Source organism: Artemia sp. Qi Xiang Cuo, chromosome 10 (assembly GCF_049724085.1).
Source record: "Artemia sp. Qi Xiang Cuo chromosome 10, ASM4972408v1, whole genome shotgun sequence".
NCBI classification, from domain to species: Eukaryota; Metazoa; Arthropoda; class Branchiopoda; order Anostraca; family Artemiidae; genus Artemia; species Artemia sp. Qi Xiang Cuo.
In genome coordinates, this window is record NC_142803.1 from 49,492,595 (window position 1) to 49,506,195 (window position 13,601).

The window sequence follows — 13,601 nt, forward strand, 5'->3', positions numbered from 1 at the left end:
CTTTAGAATGTCTTTTACCTTGCTGAAACAAGATTTATGGCACTTTTAATTAAACAATGTTTCGTATGCGCAAACTATGTTGGCAAATAGTGAAACAAAGTTTCAGTAATATACAAAAATTCACATTTCTTCAAGCGATGGGAAACGTTGAAGAGAATATACAACATAGTAATTTATTGCATAATAAAAATATTAGGTACAAGGCTTCTGTACAACTGAATTATGCAAAATAGTACATTAATAATAGAAGCACAAGATACATAATCAGTAGTGTGCTAGCCCAGATGCAGGACAGACTCTGGCAAAGGCCAAAAACCTATGCAAAAGTTTAGGAAAAATCTTTGAGGGAAATCAGGAGAACGTACCTGTGAAGAATTAGCGTTTTAAAGTTAGTCGTGTATTATCAGCAGCTCGTGAAAGAGCTTAGTCTTGAAGAGGTCAAACTAGAGAGCTAGTCTAAAATTACTAGCGACTCGATAAAGAGGTAGTCTAAACTGCCAGTGGCTCGAGAGAGTTAGTCTGGTATTATTGATAGCTCATGAAAGAGCTCAGTCTTGAAGATGTCTTACTAGAGAGTATGTTTGATTTTGTTAGCGACTCTTGCAAGAGCTGGTCTTAGACTATGAACGATTAGTGAAATAACTTGGTCTTGTCGACACTTAGACTCATGTCATGTCTAGCCTATTGAGGCGATAGTTAGCATGTTGATGCTCAGACAAAAGTGATTTTATATTAGCATATCCGCACTTAATAGACTAGTTGTGCGTCAGTTCTGATTCGTTGACTCTTGCATGTTTGAAGCATTGTATCCTTATCTGTATCGAAGTGTACTCCTGTCTTCTTTAGTAATTACCTAATAATTTTCTGGTGTTTTAAAGGAGCTCGTCTATGCTGGTATATCTAAGATTAGTCCTGTGTCTTCGATTCGCTCCCACAAGAACCTAATGCATAATTTCAACCTAATACATAACATTTGAAGATAGCCTAATAATTGACTTCCTTAGACCTTGTGGCTATGGCGTTGTGCGAACACTTCTTAAACGGCGGAGTCTGGGGAAAATGTTAAAAGAATAAGATTAATCACGATCCCTATATAACTACATCAATTCCCCCCCCCCCCCCGCCCCCGAACACGATGTCCCCGGGGCATAACTTAAAACACTTTCCACTAATCTCTTTGACGTTGTGTCGATCCAGGAGTTTTTGTTATCTGATGTTTTAACTATTTTCAATAAAATGGCTATCTCGAAATTTTTATTGGATGGATTCGGGGGCAAATGGGTGTGGGCAGGGGACTAGTTGACTCTGATCTCTTTTGACTCTTAAAAAGTTAACTAGAACATTCAATTTTCGATCAAATGAGCTCCTTTTTAATAAGTTTATACGAACAGCTCTTTCATAAAAAACATATATGCCGCCAGGACATAGCATAGAACGCCTTCTCCTGGGCTCTGGGGACTTTTTTACACCCTGAAGTTTTTGGTATCTATTCCTTAAACTAAAATTAAATTTTTTGTGGGATGCGTTTGGGGGGAAAAAAGTTTCGGGGCTTTTTGCCCTTCGATCACCTTTGACTCCTAAAAAAGGCACTATAACTTCCGATGTCAAATTGAATGAGCCCCCTCCGAAATTTGTACGACCATCCCTTCCATATGAAGTCCCCCTTGGGAACAAATTGGAGTATCATAGCCTTAGGGTTCGCGGGGGGAGGCTAGTTGCTATCAGATCCCTTTTGACTCTTAAAAAGGGAACTAGAACTTTCAATTTCTAATCTTTCGAGTCCCCTCCAAAATATAGACGACCACTGGTAGGTTGATCCAAAGTTTTTGTTATTTTATCGTTGGACTCTTTCAGATAAACTGGCAATCTCAAAATTTTGGTCAGATACATTGGGGAACAGAGGTTCTTGGTCTGGGGAAGGGGCTTTGTAAACCCCAGAGTTTTTATTATATGATCTTTGGTCTATTTTGGAGAAAATTAAAATCGCGAAAATTTGATTGGAAGCATTTGGCGAAAAGACGGTTGGTGGGGGGGGGGGTGCTAGGGGCCATCAGATTACTTTGGACTCTCAATAAGGAAACAGCAACTTTAGGTTTCTAATGATTTGAAACCCCTTCAAAGTTCACCTAACCCAGAATAACCGTATATGCCTCCAGACATAATTTAAAACCCTTCCTCAGGGTATGGTGGGAATATAATAGCCTGGAGTTTTTTTTATCTGATTATTCGACCATTTAAAAAAAAATGGCTATAAAAAATTTTGATTGATGACGTTTGTGGAAAAGAGTGTGTGTGTGAGGAGGGGGAGGGGTAGATACCTTCCGTTCACTTAAAAAGGTAACTGGAACTTTATATTTTGAATAAAATGAGCCACCTCTGAAGTTTATACGCCCCACACCCTTACATAAAAACCTTATATGCTCCCAATGCACTACTTACAAGACTTGCCTAAAGGCTCTGGGGGTTGTGTCAATCCCAGAGTCTTTGTTATTTTATCTTGAAACTGTTTTGAACAAAATGGCTATTTCAAAATTTTGATTCGATGGGTTTGGGGAAAAAAGGGTCTTGTGAGGGAGGTTAGTTGCCCTCCGATCACTTTTGACTTTTAAAAAGGGGACTAGAAATTCCGATTCACAATCAAATGAGCCCCCTCAGAAGTTTATACTTCCATTCCTTCCATAAGAATCTTATATTCCATGGGACCATTCTTACAATAGTTGCCACCGGGTTCTGGGAGGATATTTTTGTTTTGGTAAATTTTTGATTTATATGATTTTTGGTCAAGTTTGAACAAAACGGCTATATAAGAAATTCGATCAGCTGCATTTGGGGAAAAGAGGGTTAGTGGGGGGGGGGGGCTAGTTGCCATCGGATCACATTTGACTCTTACAAAGGGAACTAGAACTTTGAATTTCTAATCATTTGAGTTCCCTCCGAAGTTTAAACGGTCACCTCTTACGTAAAACCTTATATATCCCTAGAGCACAAGTCACTGCCCTTAGTTCCTTCGTGTTGGGGGGGGAGGGGTGTATGTTGACTCAGAAATTTTTTATTTGATCGTTGGGCTATTTCAAAGAAAAAGGCAATCTTAAATCCATTGGATGCATTTAAGGAAAAGGTGGTGTAGGTGGAGGGGATAGATGCCCTCTGATCGCTTTTGACGTCCAATCAAATGAGCTTATTCTGAAATATACATGACCACTCCTTACATAAATACCTTATATGCCCCCCGGGCATAACTTAAAATACTTGCCACTGGGCTCTGGGGCGTTGTTTCGACCCAGGAATATTTATTATCTGATTTTAAATTATTTTCAATAAATTGGCAATCTAAACATTTTTATTGGATGGGTCCGGGGAATAAGGGCATGAGATGGGGGGCTAGTTAACCTCCGATTTTTTTAATCTTAAAAAGTGAACTAGAACTTTCAATTTCCAATCAAATGAACCCCTTGTGCAGTTTATAAGAGCAGCCAGTAGTATAGCTATAACAGTTTTTATGAGATCCCTACCCTAACATTCCTACGACAGCCCTATCCTTAGTTTTAAGGGTGTCCTGTTTTAAAGGGTGCCCATAATTCCATGACTACCAGCAGGTGTTATAAAAGAAAGACCGTCGAAATTATTGTATGCAGTTTAAGCGAGCTCATATGGTCTTATCGTACTTCCGGGGCAGTAAGGAAAATTCTTGGAAACATTATTATCTCAGTTTCGTTTTCCAAGTATGTTCTTCAATAAAAGAAGTGATTTTGCAGTGACAATATGACTAATAAACGAACTTTTTATATGGATTCTAATAAACAATTGGATGAGATCTTCTTGTACTCTAATGATATCGAGCCGATTATGAATTATAGACTGTTGATAATTGATTATGACTAAAACAAGGCAGGTATCATTATTAAAATTTAATGGTCCTTTGCGCATCGGTTTTTTATTAACGGGCTTACGCCAGAGTTCGGACTCCAAAATGCTCATCAAGGGCCTCACGTCCCCACTCCAGGGCCCCCGAGTCCCCAACCAGTGCGCATAGCCCCTCAAGGGCCCCATTCACTCCCTCTTGGGCGTAAATCCTCCCTCCTGTTTTTTATTTTACTGAAATTTTTAAAAAAAAAATTTTTTCATGTCTTTAAACCACTTTAGATATACTTATAACAAAAAAATCACTATAAAAAAAATCTTCGTAGTGACATGTTTTTTTACTTATTTTTTTCATTAAAGTGAAACTAAAATTTTTTAACTTTTTTTCATGTCTTTAAATCATATTAAATATAATTATCATTGATGCCTTACCAACAGATACAGTCAATGAACCCGATAATGCCAGTGACGAAATGTGTGATAAAGTTGTTGCTGAATCCATGTTAAAAATAACATATGACCCCAAAATGGAATGAGTGCCAAGAGAAAGCATAATTGAGTATTCTATGGAATAAATATAGTGAATTCACTTTCATATAGGGATATTCTACATGCCATTATTTTAGTAAAAATATTTTATGCATTACTTTGTTATGGGTCCATTAATTTTAGGGTGTACTAGCAAGTCAATCAATTGTTCCTGGGACACTGGCCAACTGTTCTTAAGCGTCAATACTATACAGCAAGTTATTTGCGCAATCGATTTCTCATTTGGATATATGGTAAATTTTATGTGATCTGTTTCCAGACACCTTTTTTGGCATAATTCCGAGAATATGCATACTATGGGGATTTGAGATGCTTGCTGGACAGACATATTCTTTTGATGGCTAATGAAACTTGTTTTGATCCCCATAAATGTGCAATGACTACAACCGAGTAAGTATCCTTTTTGTAATTTAATGGTCCTGAACACATTGGTTTTCTATTACCAGGGCTTTGAACATGGAATTGGGTCACCACATTCCCATCCAGTACCCCTATTCCCCTTAAGGGCTCCAATGCCCCCTCCCTATTTTTCGCCCTTCATCTTTTTTTTGGGAAAAGAATTTTCGGCCTTGTATTTTCTTATGCGCCAGCCTTCATAGTACACTGTGGTTTGAAATCAACAGTAAGTGGTAAGTACGTTAAGTACGTACAACAGTAAGTTATTATACGTTTAAATAGATATTATTGTTCACTGGAAGGATTACCACTTACATCTTATTACAAAAAAGTGAGGTTGAAATATTCGAAGAAAGTATGTGCACATGATAAAGTTATCGTTGCGTAAAATGCTGACAAGCATAAATCTTTGAACTATGAGACAAGTATTAATGGATATTATATTGGAAACGTTTGCGTGTATTGTCATGACAATAAAAGCTTAAATTCCTTTTGATTATCGAAACAACTCAACTCTTATGGAGGTGGAAGTGAGGGAGTGACAATTCCAGAGAAGATAGTGCTCAAAGAGCATGCAAACACAAACTTAATAGTTTACGAAGGGCTAGCTTTTTGCCTAAGGTTCTGGTAACATATTACCCGTTTATAGATCCTATCGTCATCTTTCCAGGATTAGCATTCAAATGAAGCAAAGTGGAAAAGAAAGGCATACTGCTGCACCAGTGTAATAATGCATATCATGCCCAGGTGCCAAAAATGCCGAAACTATCCAGGTGCCTAAACTATGTAAGATAATGAGGTAATAGTCAGTGAAATCGAAAGCAAAATAAAAAGGGCATTGAAAGATAATGTCACCATGAAAATTAATGACAATTCAAAGAAAAGTAAAGCATCAGTAAATGGTGCTACTGTAATCAACAGTTTACCATCAGATCTAGTCACTGAACCCAATAATACCAATGATGAAACGTGTCACATGATTGCACCTGAAACCATGCTAAAGGTCGTGTATGACTCCAAAATAGAATAAGTGCCATGTCAAGAGAAAAACATCATGAAGTAGTTTATGGAATTGATTTAAAGCATTCTGTTTTACTTTTACTATGATATTCTACATGCTTTTATCGCAATAAAAATATTTTATGCATTACTTTTTTCTGTTTCTATTTTTTTAGAGTACGCTAACAAGTTGAACGTTTAGAATTTTTATTAAAAAGTCGGAGATGTAAGAAAAGGAATGCTCAGGTGTTTTAAGGATATGTATGATGTTACATGCTAGAAAGAAGCTTGAATCAAGAAATGTACCCTGAGTATCGATAAGTAAATGAAAAGCACTTTTGTAGAGAACAAACTCAGCTACTTGGTAAATTCCAAGTCTCTTAATTGGTGACAAAGCATCAATAATTCCATAAAAAAACACTTTTGCACAGAAAAAACTCAGCTAATTGGGAAATTCCCGGTAATTTTAATTGGTGACTGAGTATCAAAAATGAATGAAAAAAGTACTTTTGCGTAGAACAAACTCAGCAACTTGGTAAATCAAAAGCTCATTTAATTGCTCAATACGTATAAGAAATTAATAAAAAAAACACTATTGCATAGAACAAACTCAGCTGCTTGGTAAATTCCAAGTCTTTTAATTGGTGACGGAGCATCAAAAATTTAATAAAAAGGCATTTTTTGCATACAGTAATCACAGCTACTTGGTAAATTCCAAAATCTTTCAATTGGTGACTGAGTATAAAACAATAATAAAAAAGAACTTTTGCATAGAACAGACTCACCTACTTGGTAAATTTCAGATCTTTTATCTGGTGACTGAGTATAAAAAATTAACGAAAAATCAGTTTTGCAAAGAAAAGAATCAGCTACTTGGTAAATTCAAAGTCTTTTAATTGGTGACTGAGTATGTAAATTAATGGAAAAGCACTTTTGCACGGAATAACCTCAGCTACTTAGTAAATCACAAATATTTTAGTTGCTGACCGAGTATCAACAATTAATAAGAAAAGCACTTAGAATGGTGTATTCCTTTTTGAAAAGTCAAATAGTCTATACAGCATAAATGTTTAATATGGAAATTTATCTTAACGCTTAACTTACCTAAGTTGATCTAATGGATTTATCATGAAATTATATTTAGTTACGCATAATTATGCATCAGCCATTATGAAGAAGGCATGGCTGGTCATTCGTGGGTGGGGTAGAGGCATATACCTCACAGAAGAAATTTCAATGCCCTAATTGTCTAACTCTCCATGATCCTTCAGACAAGCACACAAAAGTAATGGAGAGCAGAATTTGATCCCTCATCTCCCTTCATTTAGGTGAAACCTAAATAATGATGCTTCGGCCCCCCATTTACCACAGTAATAATAAACCAACAGTAAAGAAAGATATACTGTCAGTGAACAAACTGGTTAACCTGATTTTTGAAGACCAGTGTGCATCAAAGTTAAAAGCTACACTAGAATCTGTAAATACCATAGTTCAAGGTTACCATATATCTCATAGTAAGTGGTACGTCAGATTGCACGAATGGTTTTTGACAAATAACAATTAATGATTGTTTCAACATTTTTACAAACGATTTTCAGAGTTATTTAGTACATTGTGACGAGGAAAATTTTTATTCTGGTCAACAAGTCTAATTATGACGGATTGATAAAAGTTGTTCTTCTAATCGAAAATGATTTATATTTTCCAGACATTTATAGACAAAATAGTTCAATTGAAAGACAGACGGTGACCAGATTAGACAGAATTGTCTGTGAATTTATGCTGGGGGCTGAATATAGCAACAAGAAATGCAAACGAGCTTAGAAAATAAGTTTGGTTTGGTAGTTTCTCTTGTCAGACCCAAATAGCAGCCTAGAATCAAAACCATCAGGATATACCCTTGCACCATTTCAAAATATCAAGTCAGGCTGATCTTATGTTTTAAACATAATGGGAATAAATGGATACTATCGGTGTCTTGCATGGAGTTGAAGCTCCTAAGAGATGAGAATTGACCCAGGCTGTAAGTGAAAAGTATTTTTGGCTGGTGCTTTTAGTGCCAAATTTGAATTATTGCCATTATGGCCGAAAAATACCTAGAAAATAAATTTTTCTTTATTTTGTTATGCCCCCTTTTCTCCCTACCTTTAGTGCCGATAAGCTTATGTAAGCTTATATGTTACAAAGGAAATATTTTTCAGTAATAAGAATGGTGCTATCGCCTTGGAGAACCTTTATTCAAGCTTAGCCCAAATGAAGTGAAATTAGAGATTAGATTAGACCCTGTGTATTTCCCTGCACAAGATATTATACATAATTTGCAAAACTGAGTTAAAAAAAACATAGTGAAATGTTACTAATTATTTTAGTAAGGGTTAAATTATTTTCTCAAAAATAATTACGCAAAAAAGTGCATTTGACTCAAAAATTGAACCAAACCTTCCGCACTTAAAATTTCAGCATTTACAATTTTGCTAGCTGGTTTTATAAACAAGCTTAAATTTCAGTTGGGTACTGACTCTCTACTGATGCTTAACTGACGCTTTTTCACACTAAGACACTGTTTTTCGTGAATAATCTTCTCAGAATGTTTAAGTGCATTTATCCCTGAAGCAAATAAGAAAGTCAGTTTATTTATAACCCGCAATATAAAATAAAAGCGGAGTAAATAAGGAAAAAAATTTTATAATCTACATGGAAATAATAAGAAAACACAACATAAATAACGTAACAATATCCACTGAATCACTGATCTGTAAAAAAAGAAGTGAGAGGGTCACTGGCACATATCCTCCTTGGAGTATTGGTCCTCAGATCCTCGGCAATGTTATCAAGCAGCACTAGAGGATCCATAAGTCCAAAATGAGAAATAATCTTGTGATTTCTGTACCACCAGGGTAAATATAGCAAGAATCTACAATATTTAAAATAGCCTCTCTTTATCTGAAGACGGTCTTTTTTCCACAATAGAGGCTGAAAACTGGAAAGAAAAATAAATGTAGGAGAACAAAAACTATGGTAAAATTTACATAAGGCTCAGTGGCCGTACCTTCCTCTTTAGGCAAGATTTTACCATATGAGATGCCAATACACAGCAAAGCACAAGCAACCGGAGATGAGCATGTAGTCGAAAGTGTATCAGAAAGTGACATGTTGAAAAATTGTTTTTTTTTTATTTCTGATCGTGTTTCAAATAATACCGAGAAATCTGGCTCCCCCTCCATGAAAAATCCCCTTTTCTCAAGAAAACTCCTCCATGGAAGGTACTTCATTCGTAAAACCCCTTTCCACATGGAAAATTCCCTCAAGACAATTACACCTCCTTGATGGAAAGAGCACCCGTAAAATGTCTTGCAGATGGCTCCCAAAATTTTTCGATGGAGAATTTCTCAGGCAGAAAATTCCCCCCCCCCCACAGGAAAATCCCACAGACAATTCCAACCCCTTAAAAAATATTCCTGGACAACTTCCCTAGAACATCTCAAAATGTCAAATTGAGTCGAAAAAGAGAAAGTAAGACAAATAAAAAGAATTTCGTATACAAATTCTGTCAAATTTACACAGTGTAAAATTTACTCTGATATGTTTATCCTCGGAAGCTTCCCTACCCACAGAAAATTCTCCTCGTGGAAATCTCCCCCCAGCCAAAAATCCCCCCCTTTAAGTGTCTGTATGCTTCCCAATAACAAATACCATGCGTAAACAATTGGCAAAGTTTACAGCCCTTTCCTCATTAGCTATGGATGGGGAGGGGGGTCATGTCACCTCTAAAGGCATAATTATTGGACCTTTCAAATATGTTGAACAAAATGCCATTGTGGTAAAGCTTTCTAATTTAGTTAATTATTAATTTAGTAAAAATATATATGACGCAAATATAAAGTTTTGAAATACCACTTTTTATTAAGATAAGAAACATATCCTGCTAAGTTCTGTTTAACGGGAAATTGAGAAATTACCACTTCCTAGCGATTACGTGGAAAGGTGTGGTTGATCAAAATGTATTAAAGATACATTTTATCGGAAGGGAAAATCTTATACTAACTTTATGCCGGACTGACCTCTGGTCCGTTGTTTTAGAAATACTTTGGAACTTTGTCTTATCATTGTAAGTGTCTAAGTATCTATTGATATATTATTGTTGTTTTTTTGAGACTTGTGGTCTACTTGGGACAGCCAGTCCCAGTAGATAGAATATATCTGATTATATTATATGTTAAATGAATAAAAGTATTGTATTTTTGGACAACCTCTCTACGATCTATTTTTAGCCTCTCGAATATCCCCAGTCAGTACGCCTCATTAGTTTGGTCATAGCCTAAGGCATGCTACCAAAGTTAAATTACCTTAGGGCCAGAGTTTATCTCCCCTATAAAGGGAGAGTAAAGGCATCTACGACTAAAACACCCAAATGCCATAGAAAAACACATCACAACAACTGGTGGTCGCTAGAAAAACTGGGTCGAGAAGGCTAGATAAAAAAAATAGTAGATTGAAATAAAAATGGCTTTACCAGAGGAAAAAATGACTTCCTTATCAACAGTACTTGAAATTGCAAAAATTATACTAGAATACGCGGGAAATTCAGATGTAGATGAGTTTATCGAAAAAATAAAAATTTTTGACGAATTAACTGAATCGTTTGAGGATAAGGTCAAAGAGCAATGCGTTGAAGCCAGATTAAAGGGAAGCGCCCTTAAACATTTTGAGGCAATTAACGAAACGGAGCCCAAGGACATCAGTACTCTAATTGAATCTTTTAAAACAAGATCCATTGAGACAAGCATCTCAGAGAGGCTAAGAACAGAGGTAGTCACATTCGATACCACAACTAGTATCAGGGAATATGCAGACAAAATTTGTAGATCCGTGTGTTTAACATTTAGAAAAAGGTGGAAATGACGAGACAATAAAGAAAGTAGAACTACATACTTTTACCCAAGGGTTACCAAAAAAGTTATTAAGACTAATATTATCGCGGAAACCTGAAAATTCAGAACAGGCTATAATACTAGTCGAAACAGAGGTAAAAATTGATGAAGCTATGAAGAAGTTTGACCAGATGTCAATAAATAACACGGGAGCCCAAGAAAGTATAAAATGTGAAAGGGGACAAAAAAGGGTGAGCTTTGAGGAGCCGTATCGTGAACCAAAAACGCAGGGGAACAGAAATTTAGGAAGACAGGGAACAAATAATACTTTGGCAAACACCTAATAATATTCCTGAATTTAGGCCTAGAAAGCAAACGGTTAATAATACCCAGGGTTAAAGTCGCAGCGCTGAAGAAAACTGGGATAATCCCAGAAACTTTTGGCCAAACTGTGGGCATTTAAACGGAGAAACCAGCCTGCAAGGGTCGACAGAGCTGTTTCCTTACAAAGACCCCTATATAGTTTAGAATGTTGTGATACAAATGCAGATAATAATAATCTACCGATTCTGCGTTGTTTTAAAATAGAGTGTTTTCAAAATTTACCATGTTTATTAGATACAGGCGCATCTAAATCATTAATTCGAGAAGAAGTTTTTAATAGGTTTCCTCCTGGTGTCAAAAATCGAGTAAGCAGATGCCAAAATACCCTAACATCAGTGACAGGGCACAAGCTGACAATTTTGGGAGAATGTCCACTAAACTTTAGTGCAGGGGATAAAGAAATAACAGTAACAGTAATAATATGCAAGCAGATACCATTTCCTTGTATTCTGGAAGTAGATACCATCAGAAAATGTGGGATTTTATAGGAACTAATATCAAGCACAATAAATTAAAACCAGGCAAATTAAAATAATAATCACATGTAAATAAAAACAAGGAACGAAAGTGATAATTCAAATTATAGCCTAAAAATAAGTGGAAAAATCACAGTAGAAGGGGAACGACAACTCAAGTCTTAGCTACATTAAATGAAAAAGAAGGAAAGGCTAAAACAATGGATGCCGTGATAGAGGGGTACTCCATTAAAGAATACCCTATGATTTTCATGGAAAATCAAGTTATAAAAATTGAAAATGGTATAACGAACTTACAACTATCAACTCTAAGTAATAATAAAAAAAAACTGAACCAGGTAAAACTTGGATCAGTGGAAAAGATTTCAAAATAGGAAATAAAATCTCTAAGCAGTCCAGACTTAAGCGTAAACTTCACTAGCCACGATCATTTATCCTCATTATAACTGCAACCACAAGAAAAGTATGGAATGTCAAAAATAGATTTTTTGCATTCATTTGAATCCAAACATTCACTGGGAAACGTAAGAACTAGGGTGGAAAATATTATCTGGGATTTTTAATGGACTTTTACAAGACACAAAGGAGATTATGGATTAAGACACCTAATCATGCACAAGATATCAACAGAGGGCTCCCCAATCAAAAAGTCACGTATAAAACACATTATCATTTAAAGCCATGGCTAGAAAGCCAAATAAAAGAAATGGAATATCAGGGAATAATTAAAGAAAGTATTAGTCATTGGTGTTTTCCATTAGTAATAGTCAGAAAAAAATAACACCTAGAGATTATGTATAGACTTTAGGGCACTAAACGCCGTCACGGTTATAAACGTGATGAAGCTACCAAGAATTGATTCGATTTTAGATTCGTTAGGGGGTTCAAAATATTACACTAGTTTTGATTTAATAGCAGGATATTGGCAAAACGCTTTAGATGCCTTTTTATTTCAACAATATTCCATAATCCTACGGGAAATTCGTTTTACACTCATCAATTTTCCTTATATGGTGCTACTACTATAATTTTACCAACTTGCATTGGTCACCATTAACGCTAAGTTGCAATTTTCCTGTGGTATCAATTGACCAAATATGAAAGAGGTCACAAGGGGAAATATTATCTCTACGAGTGGGGTAATTAACACTAACTTTAAACAGAGTTCATAATTCTTTACTACCTCTTCAATCTGGCAGTACTTATTTTCATATACACCACATTGTCTTAATTTATTTAGGGTCTTGACAGCTTTCATTTGCCCCCCCCCCAGAAAAAGACCTGAATGTGTGAAACGGATGACTCCATTAACTAGTTTTCCTTAGTAAAGTGGTCTGTTATTTTTGTCGGAGTCCTCTATTCCACACAATAAGCCTTCATCGGGAATCAAATGAAGATCTCCTAAGCTTTTACAAAAAGGATTTTTTCCTTTCCAAAATTCTAGATTTCTGGTTATGAGCTCTACCCGAATGGTCAAATCTTGGAATTTTGTCGTTATCCTGTGACTTACCCCTCTTGGCGTCTAGGTATGTGGGTATTCCAGACCCATCCCAATTGTCTGTGCCAGTGACTCCTTCCATATTCCTGGTCTTTGTCAGCTCCACTGCTTTAAGTTGTCCTTTCCTTAGCGGTTTGCCCCTTTCGGTGTCTATATCCGTGGGCGTTTCAGACCCAGCCCAATTACCTGCGGTAGTGACTCCTTCCATAGTCCTGGCATTCACAAATTCCACTGCCAGAGCTTGTCTTGCACCGGTTTCAATTTAACTCCCCTCTAAAATTGTCCTCTCTTCAATTTCATACGCGTTTGGACTTATTCTCCTTACACTGAACTTAACCAGTTTGCCATGAATAGACCTAGAGGTTAAACATCTATCCCTTCCAGGCCTGTTCCCTCTCATAGAAGGAAGATCCTCTTCAGTAGTTCTATTACTGAATTCACCCCTTTCTGATGTTTCATTAGCTCCGGGAATGCTTGAGCTAACTATATTTGAATCACATAACTCACAGGGCCTCGTCAAGTCAGTCTTGCTATACTGTTCATTTATACACAGTAGAGGGGGGGGTG